This window comes from Acomys russatus, chromosome 25 (assembly GCF_903995435.1).
Source record: "Acomys russatus chromosome 25, mAcoRus1.1, whole genome shotgun sequence".
Lineage (NCBI taxonomy): Eukaryota > Metazoa > Chordata > Mammalia > Rodentia > Muridae > Acomys > Acomys russatus.
This window is the reverse complement of record NC_067161.1, coordinates 4873556-4900927: the sequence shown is the minus strand read 5'-3', so window position 1 is coordinate 4900927 and position 27372 is coordinate 4873556. Positions and strand designations below refer to the sequence as shown.

The 27372-nt window shown below is 45.1% G+C and overlaps 1 protein-coding gene and 1 pseudogene across 1 annotated transcript in view; one reads left to right on the top strand and one right to left on the bottom strand.

Moving 5' to 3' along the window:
* The window catches only part of Grin2a (glutamate ionotropic receptor NMDA type subunit 2A), a 398907-nt gene that overhangs the window by 125775 nt on the left and 245760 nt on the right, over nt 1–27372 (bottom strand). The window lies entirely within an intron of this gene.
* Nucleotides 578–22756, top strand: LOC127208580 (ATP synthase subunit g, mitochondrial-like; annotated as a pseudogene).

Below are 27372 nucleotides of genomic sequence, written 5' to 3'. Positions count from 1 at the left end.
GTGTTGAACTTGTAGGCCATGAACAATTTTGTCTCAAGCTTAAAATGAGGTAAATTGAAGGGTTTGAATCAAGGGAGTAGCAAACACTTGAGTGGTATCACTGTAAGGTCATGTGGAGAATAGACCAGGAGACTAGCGGGCATGTGGAGTGCTAGTTACAGGGCTATGCTGCTTCTTCAATCAAGCTGAAGACAGAGATGGCTTTGACCCTGGTGGTTGCCAGAAAATAGGGAAAGAAGGGAAAAAAATGAAGAAGAGCAGCAGAGAGAGGGCAGAGAAAATGGAAAACCACCAGGATCCTAAGCTGGGTTTGAGGAGGAGGATGAAATAGCAAGTCATTAAGGTCTGGTGTCACATCCGTGGAATCAACGACAGCCTGGTATGTTTATTACAGGGCACAGCCATCTGCTTAACCGTGCTTGTTCCCTCTCCACTCAGATCCTCCAAATTCTCTCACATGTGATCAAGTTAGAGTCTGATGGGAACACACAGCACAGTTCCTCTACCAGAACTGGGATGGAAAGGTAAGCCAGGGTTCTATGTCTCCATGAAGCTTCAGATAAATGTGATATTCAGTATGGCTCAGGGCGAGCAGTATGGCTCAGCAGGTAGAGAGACTTGCCACCAAACCTCAAGACCTGAGTTCTATCCCTGGGATAGGAACCAGGTAATGGAAAGAAAGAACCAACTCCAGAAAGTTGTCCGACACACCATAGCATATGTGTACCCGCATATAAAACAAGAAAAATATTTAAGAAAATAGGTATTAAAAACAATGACATCATTAAATTTTCAGACAAATGGATAAGAACTAGAAAAAAAAATCATCCTGAAAGAGGTAACCGATACCCAGAAAGACAAACATGGTATGTACTTAATTATAAATTGATAGTAACCATAAGGTACAGGATAACCATGCTACAATCCACAAACTCAGAGAAGCCAAGTATCAAGGAGGGCCCAAGGGAGGATGCTTATATCTCACTGACAAGGGGAAATAAAATAGATATGGGCGTGGCTAGAGGGAGGAAACTGAATAGAAAAGAGGGCCAGGAGGTGAAGGAGGGATCAGAGGGGATGAGGGAGAAAGAATTGAAATAAGTGCACAAAAGAATCTTTGAGACAAGCTAGACACCTAGGACAATGGAAACCCCCAGTCGTCTATGAGGGTGACCCTAGCTAAGACTCCTAGCAACAGGGGCTATGGAATCTGAACTGGCCACCTCCTGTAACCAGGCAAGTCTTCCAATGGAGGAATGAGGACAGCATCCCAGCCACAAAACCTTCAAGCCACATTTTTTTTCCTGCCTATGAGGTGTTCAGGAATAAAGTGGGAGCAGATATTGAGGGAATGTCCAACAAACGACTGGCCCAACTTGAGACCCATACCATGAGAGAGAGCCCACCCCTGACACTATGAATGATACTCCACTATGCTTGCAGACAGGAGCCTAGCATAACTGTCATCTGAGAGGCTTCACCCACCAACCGATGGAAACAGATGCAGAGACCCACAGCCAAACATTATGTGGAGCTTGAGGAATATTGTGGAAGAGTGGGAGTTAGGACTGAAGGAGCCAGAGAGGTCAAGGACACCACAAGAAAACCTACAGAATCAACTAAACACGGCCCATAAATGCTCCCTGAGACTGAACCACCAATCAGAGAACACGCATGGGATGGACCCAGGCCCCCTGTATATATGGAAGAAATGCTCAGCTTGTTCTTCATGGAGGACCCCCCAACAGCAGAAGCTGTCTCTGGTTGTTCCTTCTCCCCTAACTGGACAGCCCTTGTCTGGTCTCTAAATAAGAAGATGAGCCTAATCCAACCACAACTTGCTATGCCAACCTGGGTTGATATCCCTGGGAGGCCTCCCCTCCTCTGAAGAGAAAAGGAGAAGGAAGTGGGGGGGGGGGAAGGTGAAGGAGGGGCTGGGAGGAGAGAAGGGAGGGGAAGCCACGATTGGGATGTAAAGTAAATAAATTGATGAGTGGATGAAATAAAAGAAAAGCAAAGCAAGGAGACATGGCTACGGATCCTTCACATAAACTCCGTAGAATGACAGGCTGAAGCATTTGAAAACTGCATCAAAACAGGGAAGCACGGATGCATTCCCTGGCTTTATATTTATGTCACCAAAAGCAGAAAAAGAAGTGAAAATATTTAAGGAGGAGGAGGAGACTACAAAGTCCCAAAAGAGAGATTGGCCTAGTGGGTCACAGGAGAGTCCAGAGTTCCACGGACAATTTGAAAAAGCAGGGGAAATGATGAGACGTAGGATCACGCATCCATCCCAGGGGCCATCTACATCACTAAAAGTTGTGCTCTCAGAGCTGGCTAGCTCAGTAGTTAAGAGCTCCCAGTGCTCTTCGAGAGGACTCAAGTTTGGTTCCTAGCACCCACATCAGGTGACTCACGACTGGCTGTAACTCCATCTCCAAGGCATCAGATACCCTCTTTTGGCCTCCAATGGCTCCCATATGCTGGTGACATAGACACACTGGCACATACCCAGAGACTAAGATAATCATTATTTTTAAAGAGCATGTTTTCAGCAACAAGCTAATGATGTGGAGAAGGCACTAGGTATGTAATGTTAAAGAGACAGGAAAGAGGATTGAGAAAATAGCTTGTTTGGGTATGAATTACAGGTATTTTCCAGTTTATTCTGTGCCCCTTTCAGTCTTCACATTATTTGTAATCCAACACTTCAACAGAAACACTGATCTGAAAAAAGCAGGATAGTCACTATTCCACTTGAGACATTTATAGAGTCTGTGGTAGTTTGCAAGAAATACATTTTCCTTGTGTATGTGCATGGAGAAAGCGTGCGCGCGCGTGTGTGTGTGTGCACGCATACACACACATAAGTGCATGTGCACATGTGTGCGGAGCCCAGAGAACAACCTTGATGTCATTCCTCAGGAAGGCCACCCATCTTGTGTTCTGAGATGGGGTCTCTCACTGACCTGGAGCTTGTCAAATAGGCCAGGCTGACCAAGCTGCAGGGATCCATTAATCTCTGCCTCCACAGTTCTGGGATTTCAGATGCACCATGTGTCTGGCACTTCAACATGGGTTCTGAAGGTCCAACTCAGATGCTTGCGTTTGTAAAGCAAGCCCTTTACCAACTAAGCCATCTCGTCCGACTGATAAAATTATTTTCTCAACTCCACAACTGTTTATTGCAAGTCTTTAATGCTTGAGGCCTTGGAGTGAGTCTTGCAGATGCAGAATTAAAGGACCGGTGTCTTTCTACCCTCTGAACAACAGTTTTTTTTTTTTTTTTATAATTCATAGACATAGGCATGTCAATGGCTGGATGAGAACTGGAGAATGTGAGACATTGCAAAGTCAGATGAGGGGCTCCTAGCTCAACGTGGAACATCTGAGGAGTGCTTTTGGGGGATACTTGAGAAGAAAGGGGGGTAGAAGAAAGCGTTATGATCAGAGGAGTTGCCATCTGACATAGTGACACACACCAGGAGAAGCAGAAGCAGCTTGTTAGGGAGCTACCTAAGTCTGTGAAAGACTTTAATAACTAATGGTGGGGGCCTTTGGATGGCACGCCAAAGCACTGAAGGTCATTCAGAAGGCCATGGAGAACCAGGAAAAGAAGGATGTGAGCAGAAAAGATCCGAGCTCACCACTGGCAGAAGCTGGCATGCAATTAATGCCTCTGCATCAGAGGAACTGCAACAGTTTTGTTCATGGGTTGAGAACCATTCAATATTTAGGCAAAGGAGACTTACTTGTTCTTTCTCCTTCCCTTTGATGCTTCCTGGCTGGTGGGTGTATGATGAGCTAAGTAGACCTAGAAAGAACATCTAAGGAATATTCCATTTTATACCCCGTGTACACACGGCTCATGAAAAGATTTCGTGTAGACTGATGGATTAGAAGGACACTCAAATTCCTCATTGTCAGCAGGCTTTCAAAGTAACTCGTTGGGAGCTAAATTAGGTTGCTTTTATCTTCCAAGCTGAAGTTTTGGTTTTGTTTCTCAAAATTATTTTTGGTTCTATCAAATTGCCTGGCACATGGTAGGAGCTCAGTTGATATTTGTTGGCTAAATCTATTAACATCTCATCATAAGACATGCCATTCATCTATTCATCCATCCACCAACATAGTCATCAATGTATCAATCCATCTATAGATCAATATGTTTAGTCATCCATCCACCCATTAAATATCTATCCATTCTTTCACCCATCTATTCATTTATCTATACATAATTACATTCATCACTCATAATTGTTTATCCTTCTACCCATGAGCCCATCAATAGATACATTTATCCATTTGTCTCTCCACCAATTCATCCATCTGCCTACACATCAACACATTATCTATCCATAAGCTCATCAATAATTCATCAATATAACCATGCATTATTGCATCCAAGAGACTTTTAAGGACCTAGTACATTTCAAGCACACCCTGTGTTATAAAATCTGCTAAGAAAGTAATACAAAAACAATCATATGGTTTTCACGGTTGGGGAGAGGGTCACAAAAAATAATAATAAAGAATGGCCAATATAACACTACAGATGTTTACTGCTTAAGCTGTTAGCATGCATTAGGTGAGCTGTGGTAAATTCTATTGCAACTCCAGGGCTAGAATCAGGAAACAAAGTAGACCATGTTTGGGTCATGTGAAGAAAGAGCAAGGGTCAGGGAAACAGATAGTGTGAGACAGCAACAACAGCTGGCCCAGGAAAAACAGTGTAGTTGAAGGCAGAGAGGGATGAAGTTTCCTAATGACTATAATCAGAGTTAGAATCAGGTCAGAAGTATTGGGAGATGAGGTGTGTGGGAGAAGCGGCTTGAGATGCGAAGCCAGAGAGAAGAAAATCCTTCACCAGCTGCACTAAGGGGATTCTGCTCATTTTGTTTATTGGGGGTAGAGAGGAAGGAAGAGAGAGTTTGCACGCTACAGAAAAACAGAGCAGACCAGTTATCAATCAAGGCAAGAAAGGGGACCAAGGGAGCAGTGTTTGGAGTTGAGTGACTGCACCAAGAGGACAACAGCTGCCACAGCACATTGTGTTGAATCAGGTGCAGTGTAACTATTCTAGTAAAACAAAACAAAACAAACAACAACAAACAGCCAGCCAAGGACTTTCTGTGCCTCACACCCCAGATTCATAGCTAGAATGACCAGTTTGTGGAGATAAACAATGTAGCATTCTTGGATGAATTGAGTTTAGGTGAACTCTAGTTCCAAACTTAAATGTTTGTAACCGGACAGTCAGCCGGTGGCTCAGTGAAAGAGACCTTCCACCTGAGACCATGCCAAATACATCTGCAACTTTGTAGAAAAGGATCCTGGACTGGTAACCACTGCTGTGACCTACTCAAAGCCTCGACTGGCCACATTTTGGCAGTACGCCAAGGTTGAGCTGGTTCGCGCCCCCCCCCCCCAACCCTTGCTGAAATCCCTACAGCTATTCAGAGGGTGAAAAAAAATAGTTCAAAGTGCTAAAACTGGTAGCTTCAAACAGCTTACAGTTAAGGGAGCTGTGCCGAATGGTTTGGTGGCCACTGAGGTGTGGCTATGGTTCTATATCGGAGAGATCATAGGCAAACGTGGTACTGTTGGCTATGATGTTTGGAGACCAAATGTTAACATCTTATTTTATTCAAGTTCTTATTTGAGTGTTCTTGGACCACATGTAATGAGACTGCTATCTGAATAAAGTACTAGCTGTAGAAAAAAAAATGCTTGTAATCAAATGACAAAGAGGTCATCCTGTTTTGTTTTGTTTTTGATTTTTCTATTTAGAAGGTGTCAAAGATTGAATCTTGAGTCTCCCCCACAAAGATCCACATGTTAAGTGGATATACTCCAGTTGGGAGGGGGTAGAAAGCTTTGATAGTGGTCCCTACTGAGAGGTCTCTAGTCATTGAAGGACAGTGGATTCCCTGGTCCCTCCTACTTTCACCCTCTTAGCAGGAGGTGAGCAGCTGTCTTCCATGCGTTCCTGCTGGAACACGCTCCTTCAGTAAGGACCTAAACCTCAGCTTCGCTATCACAGTTTCCCAACCTGACAACAAATAAGCGTTTCCTTTTTGTGAGTTGATTGACAGAAAATGGACTAACCCAGTGGATCGGGGAATAAAGAGTTTGGCCTTGGCACAGACAGTTGGCCTCCATTTGCAAGTTGCGTTGTGTGACCTGAGAGCCACACTCATGGCTTTAAGCAGACCAGCATGTATGGGTCACCATCTTTCTTTGGATTGTTTTTTACAGTCAAATTTGCTCAGATCTCCTGTAATTTCTCATCTTAATTCTTGTACACCATTCCCCTCCCCGTTTTCTAATTAAATACAGTGGAATTAACGGGGTGATTATTTGTATTTGAATTATCAGCGTCAGATTATATGAAAACAACTATGTAGAAATCTTCATGCCCTGACTTTTACTGTGTTCTCTTAAATTTCAGTATTCTAGAGCAATGACTCCATGTACTAAATGTTAATATCTCCCCTTTCTGTCTAGCTCCTGTCTTTAGTGTTTCAGGAGGGAATAAAGCTTTAACAGAAATTTCTGCTGAACATCGGTTTCATTAGGAAGTTGTCAGGAACTGAGTACCTATTACCTTCAATTCCTCCATCTGGTTTCTAGGAAGGCAACCCATATTTCCTTGGGCTTTCCTCCCACTTAAACTCACACCGGAGCAAAATTCTTTACCTAAGGAGATACCATTATATAGCACTTTGCTTTGTCCCCATTATTACTTGCTGAGCACTTGTATTAAACAGGAAAATCATATCACTGTCTTGCTTATCAGAATTGATTACACACCTTTAGCAATCCAGACAAAAATACTAGAATCCCTGGTGGCTGCTAAGCTTCAAATTATATCTTCACCATTTCCTTCAGGAACAATAAATACAGGAGAGCATGCTTGCAAACATACAAGGTGCCAAAGCCCTGTTCTCTGCAAATGTCTGCCTCTGTCTCCCCATCATTCGGTGGTAGGAAAGTGGTCTACATGGCATTAACCCCCCAAATATGAACGACAAGCATGCAAGCTTCCTGTAGTAGCTACAGCCTTGGGGACAGGAGGCTGCTTGTCTATGTGGAACGACCCTTTCTCCTCTGCCTGAATTTTCTGTTCTATTAATGGCCAAGGCCCAAAGGGAGAACAGGCAGGTCATACCTCCTGTATCACAAACGGAGTGAAACTGGGCTAGAAATTCCAAGTTCGCTCTAGACCAGGAGTGTCTACGATGGAGGCATGAGCCACAGGAGGCTGTGGGGCACCCGCTATGTGGATGGTCTGGACTGAGATACACAACAGGTTGAGCTCAGGGAGGGCTGTGGATGAGTGCGAGGAAGAATAGAGGGAACCAGCCGGAGGGCGTCAAGGACACCACAAGAAGACCTACAGAGTCAACTAACCTGGGCCCATGGGGGCTCACAGAGACTGAGCCACCAACCAAAGAGCATGCATGGGCTGGCCCTAGAGGGCCCTGCACATATGTAGCAGATGTGCAACTTGGTCACCATGTGGGTCCCCTAACAGTGGGAGTCGGGGCTGTCTCTGACTATTTCCTGCCTCGGGACCCCTTTCCCCTAACTGGGCTGCCTTATGAGGCCTCAGTGGGAGATAATGCACTTAGTCCTTCTGTGACTTGAGGTGCCAGGGTGAATAGGAACCCCTTGGTTCCTCTGAGAAGAAGGAGAGAGGGGGGATGGGAGGAGAAAGGAGTGAGGGTGGGGCTGGGAGGGGAGGAGGGAGGGGGATGGGAGGAGAAGGCAGTGAGGATGGGGCTGAGAGGGGAGGAGGGAGGGAGATGGGATCAGGCTGTAAAGTGATTAGGTTTAAAAAAAAAGGCATAGGTCTAGTTAAACTCTGGATTTTATTTTACTTTTTAACATTTATGATTATTATAGCTGTTCCTAAATTACATGTGTCTGTGTGTGGGTTTGTCCACACATTAGATCAGACACCTGCAGAGGCCAGAAAAGGGCATCGGACCTCATGAAGCCAGAGCTCCAGGCAGCTGTGACCTGTGCAGCATGAGTGCTGAGAACCGAACCTGGACTACTGAGCCATCTCTCCAGCCCCACACCCTCAATTTAAAAAACAATTTCTTGTTTAAAACAAAATAATAAGATCACAGGAAAGTATAGGAAGATAGCTCAGTAGATGGGTATACAAGCCTGAAATCTGAGTCTGACATCACCAGAACTCACACAATAAAGCTGGATTTCTATTTCTACTGGACTGTTGGTTTAGGCTTTCTTTGGGGTTTGCTGTTATTTTGCTTTGTTTTCCTAGTAGGCAGAATGTATGCATCACAAAGGAAGCCCCCACCCTTTGCTTGCTTGATGCTCTGTTTCTAGCTGAGCAGGAGGCTAGTACTGACCAGAGAGTGCAATGAACAAGGACAGAATTGCTATTTCTAAGCAGCTAAAGTTTCGTGGTGTTATAATAGAGTGAGGTGATGCTGACAGTCCGCTAGGCCACCTGCGGAGTGTCTTGCCATGCTCTGAGCCCCCTCTCCCCCCCCCCCGCACCTCCTTCCCTGTTGTTTTTGCTACACCATGTTGTGCCCATCAGATTGCTTTGTAAATAGTCGTGTTTATGCCCATAGGCCAGTTAGTGCTGCCAGTTACTTGGGAGATGTGCGACTTGTCGAGGGGCTGAGACTACGTGACTATTGAAAGCTGAGCCCTAAGTGGGACACTTATCTCACCAAAACTCAGGGACAGGAAGAGAGGACAGCAACGACAGTGACAACAACAACAACTGCAGGAGCTGGAGGAAGGACTGATAGGCTGCAGAGCACTGTTGGCCAGGTGTGGTGTAGCCATGGTGCTCCTTAATTCCCAGCCACTGTAATCACCTGCATAAGATTACCCCGGCCAGCATCCTACCACCACGGGGTGGGGAAGAACTAATGAGGCTCCTCCTCTGAGGACCTATTGGCAGCTGTGGGTCGACTGAGGGAGACATTTTCTTCAGTGGTGTAACCACTGCTAATGTTCCCATAGGCCTGCCAATAACCCTCATTAAATTCATTGGGCCATCAAAAAAAAGTGGAAGTGGAAAGTGGAAGAGGGAACAACTGGGAAGAGGAAGGAAGTGGTAGATGTGCAGGGGAACAGGAAAGAAGAACAGGGAGTGTATAACCAAAAATACATGTATACATGTACTAAAATGTCACAGTGAAACCTATGGTAATATGACAAGAAAACACTTTACATTAATTAGAATAAACCATATAACTCCCCATCACCTAGCATAGCTCGAAAACACACAGGATGTTTTGCACATGCCTAGTGAACAGCTGTGGTCTAATAAACAGTAGTTAATGAACACTTCACACGTATTTTCACTATTTTCCACTTTGGTCACTTTGTCTAGCACCCTACTGTGTTCTGTCTTTTTGCTTCTGAGTGTGGTCACCTCAGGGTCCCTTGGTTCTTCTGTTCGTGCCTGTGGGCACGAAATTTCTCATTTTTTTCACATTTCTACTTTGTCTTTGTTGCCTCACAATTGTCTCTTTTAACGTCCCAAATTTGATTGTTTGAAATGTTCTCTAGACATATTTATTATTCACCCTTTTCCTTTAGACGTTAATTCTCTTACTCTTTCATAAATGCTACCATAACCCATTTAGTGTTTCCCAATTTTCGCTTAATTTTCCATCTCCTCTGCCATTTCCCAAGTTCCAAGGGCCGGCTCCTGAATCTCATGATCCCTTTAAGTCCCTCTTACAGAGGACCCGAGTGTCGCAGCATTCACATTTGTCATTTAATTTACATGTTTTGGAAATCAAAGTCATTATTTTCTTTAGACTGCTTATGTTTTCCAGCTCACCTCTAGAAAGTTCGGATTGTTTGCTTAGTTCTTTTTTCTACTCCCCTAACTCCTCCCCTCCTCCTCTCTACCTGCCCAACCATATGCCCCCCTGACCCCCGTGACCCTTCACACCAATGTCGGTTCCTGTTGTCAGGTTCCTTCAGCATTGCTATTAGCTCAGAGAAAGCTCTGGCTTGGCACACTTTGGTCCAGAGTTCATCTCCAGCACTGCACAACCAAACATGAAGCCGCTCCCTCATGGAAGGACCCTTAGGACTTTCTCGCGAGCACACCTTCCCTTATTCATCACTATCCACCTCCCTCTCCTGTCCCAATGGGCATGAGTTTCCCTTTGTCCTCCGCTGTGCTCAAAACACACACTTCTTGGCCTTGCTGTCCCCTAGGCAGTTACTCACCACACACCTAACCCAGAGAAAAGAAACAAATGTCAGGGCTGAATTCCCTAACCCACAATCTTCATTGTCTCAGCCAGTGTCATGTAAAACAGACTCAGAAATGGTGGCATAAGTGAACCTTTTAAATGGGTGAAGGCAGGGGAAGGGAGAGAGGAGATAATGCCTCTATTTTTGTGGCCAACTGAAAACTGTCTTGACTAAATATATATGTATATATGCATATATATATATATATATTGATTTTTTCTATCTTTTATTGTTGTTTTCTTTCTTTATAGGAACTGAGGATCAAACATACTAAACAAATGTCCTACCCCTGAGCTACATCCCTAACCCTTTTTTACTCTATTTTGAGTCAGAGTCTTACTAAGTTGCCCAGGCAGCCCAGGCTGGACTTGAACTCACTCCGTACCCAAGCAGCCTTTGAATTTGTAATCCTTCTGCCTCAGCTTCCCAAACAAATAGGATCACAAACCTGCACCATTAGACTTGGGTAACACTGAATTTTAGAAAGCAGGATGTGGCATTTGGTTCACTCTGAATCTAGAACAGCTGGTAGCGTGTGCGCCTCCTGGCCAACGCTTCCACATGCTGCAGAATGGAGGAACAAATGAACGATCAGACATGGCTCTGGAAGATTTCGCACACTCAGCATTTATGCCCAGAGAACCAGCTGCAGGAAAGCTATTCTCTAAGGCCACTTGCTTGCTTCTGGAATCTCCTTTATTTATTGAAAGTTACTGGAAGTCTGACTGGCCATTAAGAAAATGGTTTTGTTTTATTGTTGTTTTTTTGTTTGTTTGTTTTATCCCAGCTGGCTATTGTTCCTTGTATGTGGGCTGTGCCAAGGAACCCAGAGTGGGGACACTGTAATGTCTGGGCACTATTAATAACATATAAAAGTAACACTAAGCATGCCCCTGTTTGCCCCAGATGCCTTCCCCAACCACTTGGAACTGGCTGGTGGAAGCCAGTCCAACCAGCATCTGAAAGGAAGGTAGGACCGGGAAGAGAGGAGAAAGGGAGCTATGATAGGTATGTAAAGTGAATTAATTAATTAACTAATTTTTAATATTTTATTAATTTATTCATATTACATCTCAGTGGTTATCCCATCCCTTGTATCCTCCCATTCCTCCCTCCCTCCTGCTTTCCCCTTACTCCCCTCCCCTGTGACTGTGACTGAGGGGAACTTCCTCCCCCTGTATATGCTCATAGGGTATCAAGTCTCTTCTTGGTAGCCTGCTATCCTTCCTCTGAGTGCTACCACGCCTCCCCATCCAGGGGATGTGGTCAAGTATGGGGCACCAGAGTTCGTGTGAAATTCAGACCCCACTCTCCACTCAACTGTGGAGAATGTCTTGTCCATTGGCTAGATCTGGGTAGGGGTTTGAAGTTTACTGCACACTAGCCCAAGGGGCATGTCCTATAATAGTCTACACTTACCAGGAAAGTGGGACAGAGGGGAGGAAATCCTATTGGGACTCTAGGTGAGAGAAACATGGGAGAATGGCAAAATAGAAGGATCCAGAGGGTCCTAGAAACCTACAAGAAGAACATTATGTTGGGCAGATTTGGGCCCAAGGGTCCCGCTCAAACTACGGCACCAGCCAAGGACAATACATGCAGTAATTAACTAATTTTTAAAAAGAGTACAGAAGAGGTGGGCGGCGTGATAGCTGGTGGCTTACTTAGTCACCCACTCCATGCTCCAAATGACTGGAGATATCTTTTTACGAGTTTGAACCGGCCTTGAACGCCTGGTCCTTCTGCCGCCACCTCCTGAGCACTGAATTACTTGTGTGTGCTGCCACACTGCTCTGGGCAGGGCTGTATTCATTCCCGGGGCCTCAAAAGTGCTGGGCAAGCAAGCACTCTACCACCTAGTTAAGCTCTTAAGGACGCAGATGCACATAGGATATTGCTTCCATACTCAAGGCAGAGGGAAGAAGAGGAGGAAAGAAGAAATATATAGAAGATGTAGATCATTTGTCACTCAAGACAAGGTTGAAGTTCATGCTGAAATCTCTGGATCCCCCACCCCCACCCCCCACCACACAATGGGACCGGGGTATGCAGACACAAAGGCCAGCTCGTGTTAGCAACTGCGTGCCCCGTGTCAGGTAGTGTCTGGCCCTCAGAGCACAGTCACTGAACGAGGAAAAGTCACAGATCTCTGCCCTTTCCTGTTTTCCTTTGACAACAAGATTAGTTTATCAGTCCGGTCGCTAGCTACCTGTTCTTTATACAGTGTGGAAAATCTAGGAAGGGAGTTTGAAAGCCAAGAAGAAAGGCATAGCCAACGGGACTCTGGCGTTCCCATCTCCTTTTAATTCCTCCCTATATTGAACTTTTTATATTATTTGGGGAAAATACTGTTTGTATTCACCAAACCAGAGAGCAAACAGATGCATGTTCCCCACTGCTGCCCCAGAGAAGCATCCTAATATTCAAACCAGGATATCTTGGTCCTTGTCCCATCTCTTTGGATATGGAGCTGCTTAAATTGAGGGACTAAATTCATGTGACTTCCAGGATAAATTACACGTTGTGCAAGGTGCTTCCTCAGCAGTGCCACAGCTGAAGAGGCCAGTGCGCGGCTCTTCTTCTGCAGAGGGAAAGGCGAGGCACTGAGGGTGTGAATCAGTCGGGACAGCCATGTGAGGTCCCGGGGACTACTAACTGCTCATCAATACCTTCTCCTTCTTCTGCTTCAGGGAATGGAAAGCTACAGATTGGGCATGGTGCCTCAGGCCTGTCACATCAGCATCCCAGGAAGTTGAGACATTAGGGTCATGGGCTCAAAGTCTCCCTGGGCAACAGAGGGGGTACAAGGGAAACCTAGGCAGCTTAGTGAGATCCCATCTCAAAAGAAAGACACCTAGATGTGGGGGAAAGGGCTACTGGAGATTCAGTTTAGTGGAAGAGAGCGTGTTCAGCATGCCTGAGGGATTCCTTCTGTAGTTGAAAAATAAAAATATGAATAAAGTAAAAAGAAAAAGGGAAAAAACACAACTTTTTAAAGGGAAGAAAGAGAAACCTCTATTTTTTCTGGAAACAGAATATCGAAGAATAAAGTTTACAATCTGGGAATTCGAAACTATGTTCTGACCAATAGGAAGAAAGAAGACAAGTACAACTATGTAAGTTAAAGAAAGTACTTTACAAGCTGGGCGGTGATGGCGCACGCCTTTAATTCCAGCACTCGGGAAGCAGAGGCAGGGGGATTGCTGTGAGTTCGGGGCCAGCCTGGTCTACAAAGAGAATCCAGGACAGCCAAAGCTACACAGAGAAACCCTGTCTCGAAAACCAACAAAACAAAAAAGAAAGAAAAAAGAAAAAGGAAAGTACCTTATAGTGAGAAGGCTCAATGCAGGTGTGATAGTTGGAGCACCTGTGGCCATTTTAGACTGTGAAGTAGACGCCACTGGCTGCGGTAACAGAGTCACAAAGTAGAAGGAAGCCAGATAATTGGGCTGCCACACCAGCTACGAGCATCGTTGGGATCTCTTTTACAGAAAATAGAATCCAATGCTCATGTTTTGGATTTTGTATCATTTTGAATTTATTTAATTATTTATTTGTTCACTTAGTTGATAGTTTTGGGAGGACCCAGGGCTTCATGAATGCTAGACGAGTAATTTTCCACTGAGCTATACACTCAGACCATTTTCTATCATTTTAAAGCAGAATTGAATTGTAGGGGCATGACTATTTGAACCATAATCTTTTGGATTCAAAACCTTTGGTTGAACCCACAGAGCTTGGGTCCTGGCCCCACCCGCTCTAACTCTGAACACACAGAACTTGGGTCCTGCCCCCATCCCCTTGTAACTCTTATTCAGATATTCCCCTGCCTCCTCACATACAATCCAAGCCCAAAAGGGTTTTTGGTAATTTTTTTATAATGATGATGATGGTAGGTTAATGCACACATACCAGCTATTGTTGGTGTTTTGTTTTTTGTTTTTTCTTAACATGGATTCTGAGGATCAAACTCAGATCTTCATGTTTACAAGGCAAGCACTCTGTCTTAGTGTTTTAATAGTTGTGATAAAACACTGTGACCACAAACAACTTGGGAAGGAAAGGGTTCACTTCATCTTACAAGCCTCAAGCTAGACCCCGTCACTGAGGGAAGTCAAGACAGGAACCTGGAGGAAGGAACTGGAGCCAGAGCCCTGGAGGAACACTGCTTACTGGTTCACTCCTCCTGGCTTGCTCAACCTGTTTTCTTAAAGTACCCAGAACTACCTGCCCAAGGGTGGCACCTCTCATGGAGAACTGGAGCCCTGCCAATCAAGCACCAAAATATCACAAGCTTCACCGTAGGCCAGTTTCTCAACTGAGGTTTCCTCTTTCCAAATGACTCTAGCTTAGGTCAAGTTACATAAAACTAACCAGGACATGCTCTGCTGGCAGATCCTTTTTTCCTCCGCCCAACGCTGAAATCAAGCTTCATTTATGCCCTCGGAACTTGTCTGGTACCCTTTCCTTTTATTGGCTTTTATGAACCTACACCTCCTGGGGTAGCTCTGGCAATCCTCTGCATTCTATGGTCTCTAAGCATCTCACATTCTCACACATGGTTGGACCAGAAGGAAACATAGGGTCTTCCCTTGGGTCACCTGTGTTTATCTAGCACCATGCTGTTGGCTTTGGCTCCTTCAGCGAGGCGGCAGTGCTCACCGCAGGGCCATGTTTTTTTTTCCCTCCACATCAAGCATGAGATTGAGTGGTGACAACAAACAAAGCAAGAAGTCAACGTCTACATTCTTTCTTTCTCACATTCTTGAACCTTCCACTGCTCTCCATGCACAGCTCTGGTGCCCCACTTGACCTTGCCTTTCTTTTTATTGTGGGAAAGTAGAGAGGTTTGAGGCAGGGTACCATGAATCTCAGGCTGGTTCTGAGCTCACTGGATAGCCAAGGACGATCTTGAAATTCTGATTCTCTGGCCTCTGCCTCCTGACTATTGGGATTACAGACGCCACACCACACTGCCTTGTGTATGTGGTTCTAGAGATCAAACCTCAGAGCTCTGTGCACCCAAGGCAAGCACTCTACCCACTGAGCTCCTTCCCAGCCTTGTCCACATAGCTTTACCTCTCTTTGTTGCCTGCGTCATCCCTATTAGTCACCCTGCAAGATCATCTCAAATAGCACCTTCTCTTTGAAGCCCTGCTGACCTCATGGGAGGTGAGCCCTCCTCCAGAGGTTCACTTCTGGAGAGTTGCTTCTCTCTCTGAATGTATGCGTTCACCATTTAAGTTGCCCACTTGGAGTGCATTTGAAAAAGACGCCACTTGCAGAAGACCTTTACTTTTGCTTGTCACAACACTCATGAAAATGGAACACACACTTATAATGAATATTACATGAAATGTGTCCCTAATCTTTCCTGGATCATAATCTATACAACCGTGCTGCTTATGATAGATTATAAACTTCCTGGAGACAATAATTCACAGGTCAGTATGTAGTATTGTGGCAGCTTGTAAGTCGAGAGAACAAACTCAGACATGGGCGAGCTGGAGATCATCTCTGTCACTTCTTCTAAATGTGCCCTGAGTTAAAGGTGTTGCCCTCCTGCCTGGAGAGTGGCCACACATAACTGGTCCCAGAGTCCTTCGAACCATTCTGTATAATCCTGCTCATCCCACTGTAAAGGGAGTGCTCTGAATGATGTACAACCTTCCTCAAAAGGCTGCACTGAGAGGCTGGGGACATGGCGCGGTGGGTGGGAGTGCTTGCTGTAGCAGCCTGAGAGCATCAGTTTGAATCCCCAGCACATTCATAAAACGCTCAACCCAATGCCGTGGGGAGGGGGTGGAGACAGGGAGATGACTGAGAGCTGCTGGCTGTCAGTCTAGCTCCAAGTTCAGTGAAAACATTAAACTTGTTGGGAATAAGATACATAGTGGTACGGCAGGACACCGGGCATCCTCCTGTGGCTTCCGTGTAAGTATGAGGCCACACACATGAGTGCGTGCACACACACACACAGCACACATACACACCACATAAATATACACAATAAAAAGGCTAATATAGCCTTTAGTGATTCAAAGGATAAATTTTTATGTTCCTTGGCTTTTCTAACCTCATTTGTCCTAACCACTCTTTCTATACCAAGCATCAAAACAAACTCGGGAACCATGAAGTTCTGATAGACACTGCTATTCTCTGCTTCTTGGCTCTTACTCCCACACTTGGAACTATTAAGAAAACAGCACTGAGAGCTGGAGAGATGGCTCAGAGGTTGAGAGCTCTGCTTCCTCTTCCAGAGGCCCTGAGTTCAATTCTCAGCAACCACATGGTGGATCACAACCATCTATAATGTGATCTGGTGCCCTCTTCTGTCATGCAGGCATACATGTAGGCAGAACACTGTATACATAATAATAAATAAATCTTTTCAGAAAAGAGAAGAGCATTGGCTGTGTCTGCATGACAGACCTTTACCCACCACAAGTACTGCTTCCGGCTATGGTGACTGGCCCAGGATAGGATTCCCATTCTACTTCAACCAATCAGATTCCTTCTCTGGAAACTTTCTGTGGCAGGTTGGAAGGAGTTAGTGGCTTTTTGGACTTAAGAAGACATAGTGATAAAAGGATGTATGTCAACATTTATTTAGGTTGTCATGGGAGGTGGAGTGGTAAAGGGGTAAGGGGGTAGGAGGTTGCGGGGTGCAGATCTGAAGATATCGCTTTGGCCTGAATCTCAACATGCCAAGATCACTGTATTCTTTCTATTGAATGACCAATACCTTTTAGGCTTGTTTGTTTGTTTGTTTGTCTTGCTTAGGTTAACAAGAATTTGTTTTCTTTTACTGAAAAGTCACACCTCTTAACTATTAAGGCATGGAGCAGATACAGGGTTTTTTGTTTGTTTGGTTGGTTTGGTTGGTTAGTTGGTTAGTTGGTTTTTAGCATGGAACAATTATGGAAAGAGTCCCTATATATATTTATAGGTTTTATGTGATCATCAGGTTTTATTTCTTTAAATTAAACACCTTAGAAAGAATTGCTTGGAATCTATCCAATGGAATACTATATGGTTATACAAAAAAATAAAGCACAGAAACACAAAGGGAATCGATAACAAAGGCATTCTGCTGGGTGCTTAAAACATATTGTAGGATTCTATTTTATAGAGTGCTTCCCAAAACACAAACTGGAGGGACAGAGGACAGATGAGCGATTGCCAAAGGTTAAAAGCATGGGAGAGTATAACTGTAAACGAACAGCAGCAGAGATCCTGGTACAGAAGATGGGACTATTTTGTAACTTGATTGTGGTAATAATGATGACATGAGTTGTCGCTGTGTGTTCCTCAGACCCTTTGCTATTGTACCAAACTGCCTGACGTAACAACTTAAGGGTCTCAGGACTTCTTTTAGCTCACAGCTTCAGAATATACCGGCCATGATGATTTCAGAATACACAGTTCCATTGCCTGTGGCAAGGCAGAATGTCATGGTCATGCCAACAAGTGCCAGAAGTGGTTCCTTCAAAGAAGCCAAGAAATAGAGAAAGGAAGGGACTGGGAAGCAGGTACAACTTTCCAGATAAATTCCCTGGTGACCTGCCCCACCATTTCCTAACATGGACCTGGGAAACCAAGTGTTCAATACACGAACACTTTAAAGGACAGTTCAGATTAAATCTATAAGACCATGTGTTTTTATGAGATTCTTACACTCATGCATCCAACACTTAATTCCGCATATTACTTAAAAAAATAAAATTCAAAGATTTTGCTAAACATAATAAGTAAAATGAAAGTCAGTAGCTCGTGGCTAAAGCACTTGTTACACAGGCATGAGTAATTGAGTTTAATCCTTAGAGCTCTTGTTTTGTTGTTGTTTGTTTGTTTTGTTTTGTTTTTAATTGAGCTAGGCACGGTGGCACACACCTTTCATCTCAGAACTCCAGAGGCAGAGGCTGGCAGATCTTGGTGAGTTTGAGGTCACCCTGATCAAATAAATCTTGTCTTGAAAAACAAACAAACAAACAAACAAACATGGGCTAAGTATAGTGGTGTCTGCTTGTAATTGTGGCATTAAGGAAGCAGAGACAGGCAAATCTGTGGTGCTCAATGCCCAGCCAGTCTAGCCTAACCAGAGGGCTCCAGGTCAGCAAACGAACCCACTCAAAAGCAAGGTAGTTATCTCCCTTGGGGTGGTACCAGAAGCTGACCTCTAGCCTACTTTATTTCTCTTTTGCTATGATGAATCACTAACCAAAACCAACATGAGGAGGAAAGGGCTTTATTCCAACTTACAAAGTGTGATCCATTGTTGAGGGAAGCCAAGGTGGGAACCTGGAGGGAAGGATGGAAACACAGACAATGGAGAAACAGAGATCTAGGGAACAGCGAGAGCCAACCCCTGTCACTATTAATGATACCCTGCTATGCTTGCAGACAGGGGCTTAGAATAGCTGTCTTCTTAGAGGCTTCATACAGCAGCTGATGGAAAGAGATGCAGAGACCCACAGCCAAACAACAGGCCAAGCTTGGGGAGTCTTGTGGAAGAGTGAGAGGAAGGATAGAGAGAGCCAGAGGGGTTCACTACAGAGTAAACTAACCTGGGCCAATGGGGGTTCACAGAGACTGAACCATCAACCAAAGAGCATGCACAGGCTGGTCCTAAAACCCCTACACATATGCAGCAGAAGCTCAGGGTGACCAACACGTGGGTCCCCTAACAATGAGAGTAGGGGATGTCTCTGACTCTGTTGCCTGCCACTGGATCCCTTCCCCTTAGCTGGCTGTCTTGTCAGACCCCAGTGGGAGAGGCTGTTCTTAGTCTTGCTGTGACTTGAGGTGCCTGGGTGGGTTGATATCCCTTGAAGGCCTCCCCTTCACTGAGAAAATGGAGAGGGGGCAATGGAGGGACTAGGCATGAGGGTAGTACTTGGAGAAGAGGAGGGAGGGGTCTGGGATCAGGCTGTAAAGAGATTAAATTAATAAATAAATGAAAGGGAAAAAAGAATTGCTCTCCACAGCTGCTCAGTCTGCTTTCTTTTACAACCCAGGACTACTTTCCAGGGATGGTGGTACCACCCACAGTGGGCTTGGCCCTTCCTCATCAATTAACAATCAAGAAAAGGCCTCACAGGAGGCTGTTACTCAGTTGAGAGTCCTTTTTCTTTTTTTCTTTTTTTTCTTTTTCTTTTTTTTTTTTTTTTTTGTAGGTATAACCTAGGTTTGTGTCAGGTTGACAATACTAGCTATGATAACCTTTGACCTCCACATGCACCCACAGTAGCATATAGCAACATATGCACAGAGCTAAAGAAGAAGAGGAAAGAAAAAAATTCACAGAAGTCTGAATTAAAACGCAAAGGTCTTTCTCTCCTAAATGTTTATATACTTGGTCCTCCCAAAGTGAGCAGAGCCCATGCCTCCTCAGAAAACTCACCAAGCTCCCGCTTGCCTGGCTTCTCAGAATCTCCACCCTTCCTCCCACTCTTGCAACTGTAGAATTTTTCACACAACCTCATCTCTTTTACTGGAGGCTGAGCTCCAGGGGAACAGGCATGGTGTCTGTGCTGTCACTGTGTGTTCTCACCACGAACAGCATCTGGCATATGGAGGGCGGTCAGTGCCCATTTACTGTATGAACAAGAGCAGATTTTTATCTGGCCAGTGCCAGAGTCCTCAGCAGTGTGGAGAATTTCCTGGCGTGCTGGATGGCAACTCAGAGCCATCAAGATAGAGTTAAATATGTCCTGGCCTAGATAGCGGTCTCCATGCCCCCCAGTCTTGTAATGAAACTTGACAGCCCTGTGTAAATCCTGCAGTAGCCGTGTTTCACATCCAGCCATGGTTTTCTACTGTGGAAATGCATCCTCAAAAAGGTCCTGCTCTGCAGTCACAGGAGGTACCTGGGTCTCATCTCTACGCATAATTGCAAAGGCCACCCAATTGGTGGAAAAGACGATTCATCTGCCACCCAACAGGTGAAAGAGTGGCTTGATCAAGGAAGGGCTCTTTATCCTGCTTGGCTTTCCTGTCAGTGTTTTCGGTTGCCTTGACTCAAGTACAGTCTGCATATATTAAGTTGAAACTCCACAGAGATTTTTTTTTCACATTTACACCCAAACCAGTAAGACAGTCAGTGAGTGAGGAGCCTGCCATGCTACTTAAGTGTGATCCTCAGAACCCACAGAAAGTGTCTTCTGACCATCCCATGTGTCCCTCATGCAGACACACGTGCAAAAGTAAGTATTTTAATTATAGAATTGTGTTGCGTAGAGTGATGAAATACTGTGCCGTCCTCACTCCATCCCTCCCTTCACCATTTCACCTCACTGCATCTCATCAAGTAGGCACAGTATCACGTGACATCATCCCAGGAGAAACAAGTGTGAGGGGAGTGCATCAGGGACTCTGAGACAGGCTGGGAGGTTGGCTCACATGCTAAAGTACTTGCCATGCCATACTGAGTTCAATACCTAGACTGATTAAAAAAAAAAGTCAGGTGTAGCATGTGAAAGCCCAGCTTTGGTGAGGCAGAGACAGAAAGATCCCTGGTGCTCACTGGCCAGCCCACCGGTCAGTAAGCACAGACAGTGACTGTCTCAAAAAACAGCAGACGGTGCCTGAGGAACATCCCGCAGGCTGTCCTTTGTCACTCACTTATACACACACATCTGCACACAGGCATGCATGTACCCACCCACATGCAGCCATGCATACAGATACAAACTACTTTTAATTATAAACAGATTTTCTGAGAGTGAAAGAAATCACATTCATAGAACTTTTCCCGGAGTGGATAGTAATAATTCATCTCTTTTATCATTAGATATTATCAATATATTCTAATCTTAAATTAAACTCGGCATATAGGGAAAACCACAGAGAACTCAGTTTACCAGAAATTTTAGGTATCCACTGGGATAGCTCCCCTGCATAGAAAGATAGCTACAACAACGTAAATTATATATATATGCTTTCTTTCTATTTGTTTTTCAAATAGTTTTTAAAGGGTTAATTTACAACTGGGATTAAAGAGGAGACAAGGAAAGATGACGGATAATCTCTGAAAGAGAAGGAAAGTCATGGGAAGAAGGAAATCCGATGAAGAGATGAAGAGAGTGGTGGAGACAAGAAATGGGGCGAGATGTGAGATGATACAGATTCCGCTCTAAACAGCAAAACAAAATGGAGCTGGAACTAGGGCCTGGCTTTCTGCAGACCTGGCCTGGGCTCCATGGAAGGAGGCCTTCCCGTCAAAGAGTGGCAGGATGGATCTGGTCCAGAGCAAGCAGCAAACAGGAAGGGGAGCGAGGAGGAGAGGCACCATGCTGGTGGTTGGCACCAGGCCTTCACTGGTGACACTGGGAAAGTAGGTCAGTCTCAGAGCTGGCCAGGGAGGTGAATGGTCAGCCAGGACTAGGAGCACCGAGGGCGAGGTGTAGAAGATGGGAGACATAAAGACTTTGCTGGTGCCTTGGTGTAACCACGCAGAGCCCAATGCTGTCTAGGAGCACTTCCTGTCATGGTGCTGATGATGTCACAGGTCTGCGAAGGCATCAGAACAGCTACACATCAGCTTGGCTACTGAGTATTGAGATGTAGATGCGACTGAGGAATCAAGTTTTTTATTTGGTTTAATTTTAATCAAATTCAAATGAGCTATGGCATATGGCTAATGGCTATTTTACTGGGCAGAGAACATGTGAAGAAAGGTGCTGTGTGACTCCCACTCCAGAGAGAATGTGCTGATGCAGAGGCCACTGGAGGGTGGTGCTTACTGGCTTGCTCAAAATGGCTTGCTCAGCCTGCTTTCTTATAGAACACAGGACCACCAGCCCAGGGATGACACCACCCACTATGGGCTGGGTCCTCCCTCATCAACAACTAATTAAGAAAATGGATCTTATGGAGGTGTTTTTCTCAATTTTGAAGTTCCCTCCTTTCAGGTGACTGTAGCTTGTGTCAAGCTGATACCCGATTAGCCAGGACAGTGAGTCATTCCTATGTAGGAATAATTAATTATGACCTTCAACCAGGAGCTCAACTTGTGCTAGCACGGCATTGGATACTTAGCAAAGTTATTTCATTTGCAGTAGCTCTGCATCTAAGCAGCTCCTGCTTTCACTGGAGAGAGCACTTGCACGCCTGGGCTTCACATCCTACAAAGCATGCCCATCCTGTGCATCATTCTCACTCCTCACACGGAAACACTTCCTCTGTAAGAGCTGTCTGATGGCCAAAGCCCTGGTTTTTAGCCTTTGCCTCTAAGAGTTCATGCTTTGCGTTCTCAGCTCTGTTCCTTGGAGCAGCTCAGCCTGCCAACAGTGTAAGAGGTAGGTAACGCTGAAGAGGATTTTCCATCTTTTCCTATGTTGCACTTCATATGCAGGAACTCTTCTTGTTACTGATCTTCAAAAACAGGGTAGCCAAGGAGCCTCCCAAGAATGAGAGCTCACAGGGCCTGGAGAAAACCAAAAAGCCATCTTCAGCCACAAAGATGATCTACCCTGGGTCAGCATGAAATCAGAGACTAATTTCATTTAGTTGAAGTCAAACTAAGTAAAAATGCCAAATCATCAAGGAAAATGGGGAAGGGCAGGCAAGGCTTGCTGCTCCTCCAGAGGACCAGAGTACAGTTCCCAGCATCAACATCAGTCTTCTGTAACTACAGCTCCAAGCAATTTGTCATCTTCTTCTTGCCTGGGACACGTACTAATGACATACACTCACACATCATAAACAAAAGTAACAGAAAGAAATCTTTCCTTAAAAGAAAGAAAAAATGGCAAATCTGGGTATTTCTCTCCTGAACAGCCACAAAAATACCCACATAGGCAATACAAGTTTGCAGAACTGCTAGTTTTTAAGATGTTGGCAGCTACACCCTGTAGATGTACCAACAAGAGCTGCAGACCTCCACCAGCCCAGTAGGGGGCACCCTTTGGCAAATGGGTGCCTGCCACCATACTAGTTTCTATTTCAGAGGACAAAATTGGCCAACACTGTCTAATAGAGTTAACTCAACCAGCTGTGCGGCTGACAGGTTGGCACCTGCTTTTCGTCATGGCTCTGGCTTCTGAACAGCACGGTCTGTTCCGCTCCCTCGCCAAGTTAAACCACTGTAAGCAGGGTAATTTGCTCCCCCCTCCACAAGTTCGACACATGTGCAAGCGATCTACCATGTGCTCAGGGAAGATGGGAAAATGGCTCCAATGTAAAAGGAGCCAGACCCTTAAAGAAGCCACAGACTCAACCCTGAGGGAGAAGTGAGTGAATTGAAACTTGCTGTTGATGCCATGTTATCTGCGTCACCTGGATACTACAGTAGTGAGACGTGACACCAGAGATGAGGGACCGCAACTGGAGGCTGAAGGATTGCACCACAGAGGCAGTTCAGCAGCAGCACAGCCAACAGTGGCACTTCCCACGTGAAGGGAGCTGCCTATGTTTCCATTTATTCATGTCCCACTGACTATGCAGAATTCTTAATAAGTGAAAGAAGCCAAACAAGAAAGCAATAGATGTCATGAAAGGTAGGCTTCAACTGATTAAGGAGTCATATAAACTAGGAGTGAATGCTAGGGGGAGTGTGCACATAGACCTGCTTCCATTACCAGCACCAAAACAAACAAACAAACAAACAAAAAACTCAGAGGACTTAAATTGAGCCTGTGAGCCTTGAGGACAGTAACTCTCTTTCCTTGGGAAAAGTAGCATGGCCCTGCACAGCCACACACACATGGTGATTAACGTTGCTAATGCTCACAATTTCCTCTGTGGTGGCAGAAGGGTTAGACTCCAAGGTCTGATTGTTTGCCTCTGTGGGCAAAGACAACATACTACTATTCTATTCTGTTTGTTTGTTTGTTTTGTGTGTGTTTGTTTTTCCCTTAACAGTTAGAATGCATGATTCCCAAACAGAGATGAGGTCTACCCAATGAATGGATGTCATTGATGCCATTTAATAGAGAAATGAGCCATAGACAGAAAAGCAATGCTGGCCTTGAAGTTAAGCTGCCAGAGTTTGTGAATGACCTCTGAAGTTTGCTAGCCAAAGAGATGAGGGGAAGTTGGCATGGCAGATTCCTTCTATTTATTAACCTGTTAAAACTTAATGCAACCCTCAGAGCTTGGTTAATTCATAGTAACATCTCCATCTCACAGAAAAACTGAGGCAAAATAGCAACTTCCCTGCTAAGTGTTCACAGTAGGTCCTAATGGCAGATGATGTCACACTGCCATTAATTCGTAATCACTATCTCTTCTCCTCTCTGATTGCCAGGGGACATGGAGACGCCTCAGTCTTACACTCCTACATGCTGGAGGCCTAAGAGCTGGACATTAGTTTCATTGTATCTGCTTTATTGTCTTTCTGTGTGAACCAGGAATAACTTTACGTGACTCAGAATTTCTATGAGGTTAAAGGTTTTATATGTATCTTGCCTTCGATGTTTTATGATGTGTAATAACTACGAAGAAGGAAGCAAAATGACCATCCTACTGTGCTTTGTGACACAACCCAAAAACATCACGACACGAGTACTTGGAAAAAAGCGCTGATGTGTCACACAACCTCACAAGAGACCCCCGAGGCTGAGAGCAGGGTTCTCCGTGCTCCCTGAACTTGCAGACCTTTATAAGCTGGGGTGGTTCCATTCTTCCTGTATGTCCATAAGGGAACCGAAGGTTCTGGATTAAAAGCCATTGGGAACTGAAGACTCAGCTCTTACAGAATGGTGGTGTGTGAAGTGGTCCTTCCGCTGTTCTGCTGTGGACTAACAGAGACACCTAGTGTCCCGTTGTGGTGCAGTCTGATGGCGCATCCATTGTGCTAGGGGTCAGCTGGAGCCAGTAAGTGTCTCCCCACTTCTCTCTCAGTTTCCTTGTAAGCACCAGTCTCTCCCAGTCCAGGGACCCTGCGCTTAGTTGCTCCCACCTGGAACAGTTTTTTCTCTGGTTCTTTCCAATGTCTAGTTCTGGACCTTCTTCTGATTTTCCATTTAAGTGTCAGCTCCTTGGAGAGGAGTTGCCATCACCCCTACAGAGAGAAGCATTTCTTTGGGCTGGAGAGATGGCTCAGAGGTTAAGAGCACTGACTGCTCTTCCAGAGGTTCTGAGTTCAATTCCCAGCAACCACATGGTGGCTCACAACCGTCTATAATGAGACCTGGCGCCCTCTTCTGTCACACAAGCAAAGCACTGTATACATAATAAATAAATAAATCTTTAAAAAAATAGTTTTAAAAAAGAGAGAAGCATCTCTCACAGTGTAGTTTCCCCTCTTGCTGATTCCAGTCTTCCTTCCCTTCACAGAAGGCACCAGAAAGCAGAGTAGTCTGTCTGTCTGTCTTTCTTTCTTTTTTATTGGGGGGGGGGGGCACAGGATCTCATGTACCCTAGGATAGCTTTCCATATGTAGCTGAGGGTAACCTTGAATATCTGATCCTCTTGTCTACACATTCCAAGTCCTGAGATGTGCAACAGTACACCCGCTTTACGTGGTCCTGAGTATAGAATGCAGAACTTTGTATATCCCAGGCAAGCCTTCTGCCAACTGAACTATGTCAGCAGCCCTTAAAATACTTTTTATTCCATTACTCACTCCCCTCCCCACCAAATTCCCTGTGAAACTGTAGTGCCATGGAGAGAGTCCGGGTTGTATTCTTGTTCCCAGTTGCAGATCCCTGTGGGGATTGGAAGTAAACCCCAGCAGGGACAGTAGTTACCAGTGCTGCTCTCTGGCATGTGAACTGGATCCACAACACACAGCTTCCCGATGGGGCTCATTCTAGAATGCACATCTTTCATTCACACTTCAACTTTTGAAAAAAGTAAAGATAATTTCTAATTGAAGTCTTCCATTAAATAAAATATGGTAGCATCTCAGTTTTAGTCAGTTGGTGTGTGTGCGAGCACGCACACATGTGTGCATGTACATGCACAAGCATATTAAGGCTAGAGGACAACCTCAGGTGTCCCTCCACCCCAGAACGTCAGGAAAGAGCACCAATTGGCTATCCAACACTTTCTTTAAAACAGTATCTCATTGGTCTAGAACTCACAGGAAGGCTGAGCCAGCTGGGCCACCAGGCCCCAGGTATTCCCTTGTCTCTGCCCCTCTCAGTGATGGATTTACAAGTCTGCACCATCATACCTGGCATTTTCACATGGGTTCTGGGGGGTAACTCAGGACCTCAGGACAAGAGCTGTACTGACTGAGCTACCTTTCATAAGTTACTCTTTTGTTTTTTTAAATAAAGGCAGGTTTATTGGAGCAGAGCAGGAGGGGGAGGGGAGGACGAGTGCTTACTGGGTGGCGGGGGGGGGGGGAGGAAGGAGAGAGAGCAGAAAGAGGCAAGAGGGCTCATAAGTTATTCTTTTAAAAAATTTTTGAATCATAAGTTATTCTTAAGTATAAAAAAGAAAGTGTCTATCGGCACAGCTGTGTGGCTGTGCATGTGTGCTGACTGCTAAGGAGGAGGACAGCCATGGCCCCCTTCTTCACCACGTGTCACCTGCCCCTCTCGGTTCCTGCCTGAATATTGCCCCAACTCTGCTCTCTAGTTAACGGAGACTGTCTTTCTAAAATTTCAGAGAAAATGTAGCTTTCCTTTAGAAAGCTCCAGGGATTTGGAATAATGAAATATACTTAATTAAGCTACGCAGAGAGATGCTGCTATCTAGGCGGCATTTTCCCCCATTTTCCATGGTTATTCTGAGGATCGTGTTATTACGTAAGAAGCAGCATTCATAGAACGCTTACTATGTACTGGGCACCGAGCTAAATGCGTCCCCTGCATTATTTCCTTCTCACACACTCCCCCACTATGATGGGGACCAGCATTATTTCTATTTTATGCATGACAAAAATAAGCTCCACATGCATATTTAGCAACTTGTTCAACACACCACAACTATAAGTGGCGGAAAGAAGCTGGAATCTGGTCCCAGAGGCCATGAATACACGAGCTCCCGAGGCACAAGCACATCGGCCTGAACCGCGATCATCAGGAGTTTTCTGTCTGGAAGGAAACGGCAGAGCACCTGTGTGGAACAGCCCTGGTCTAGCCACCCATTGGTCAGTTCCCCTCTGCTAATGCACTCCTGTACCTTAAACAGTACAGTCAGTCACCTAAT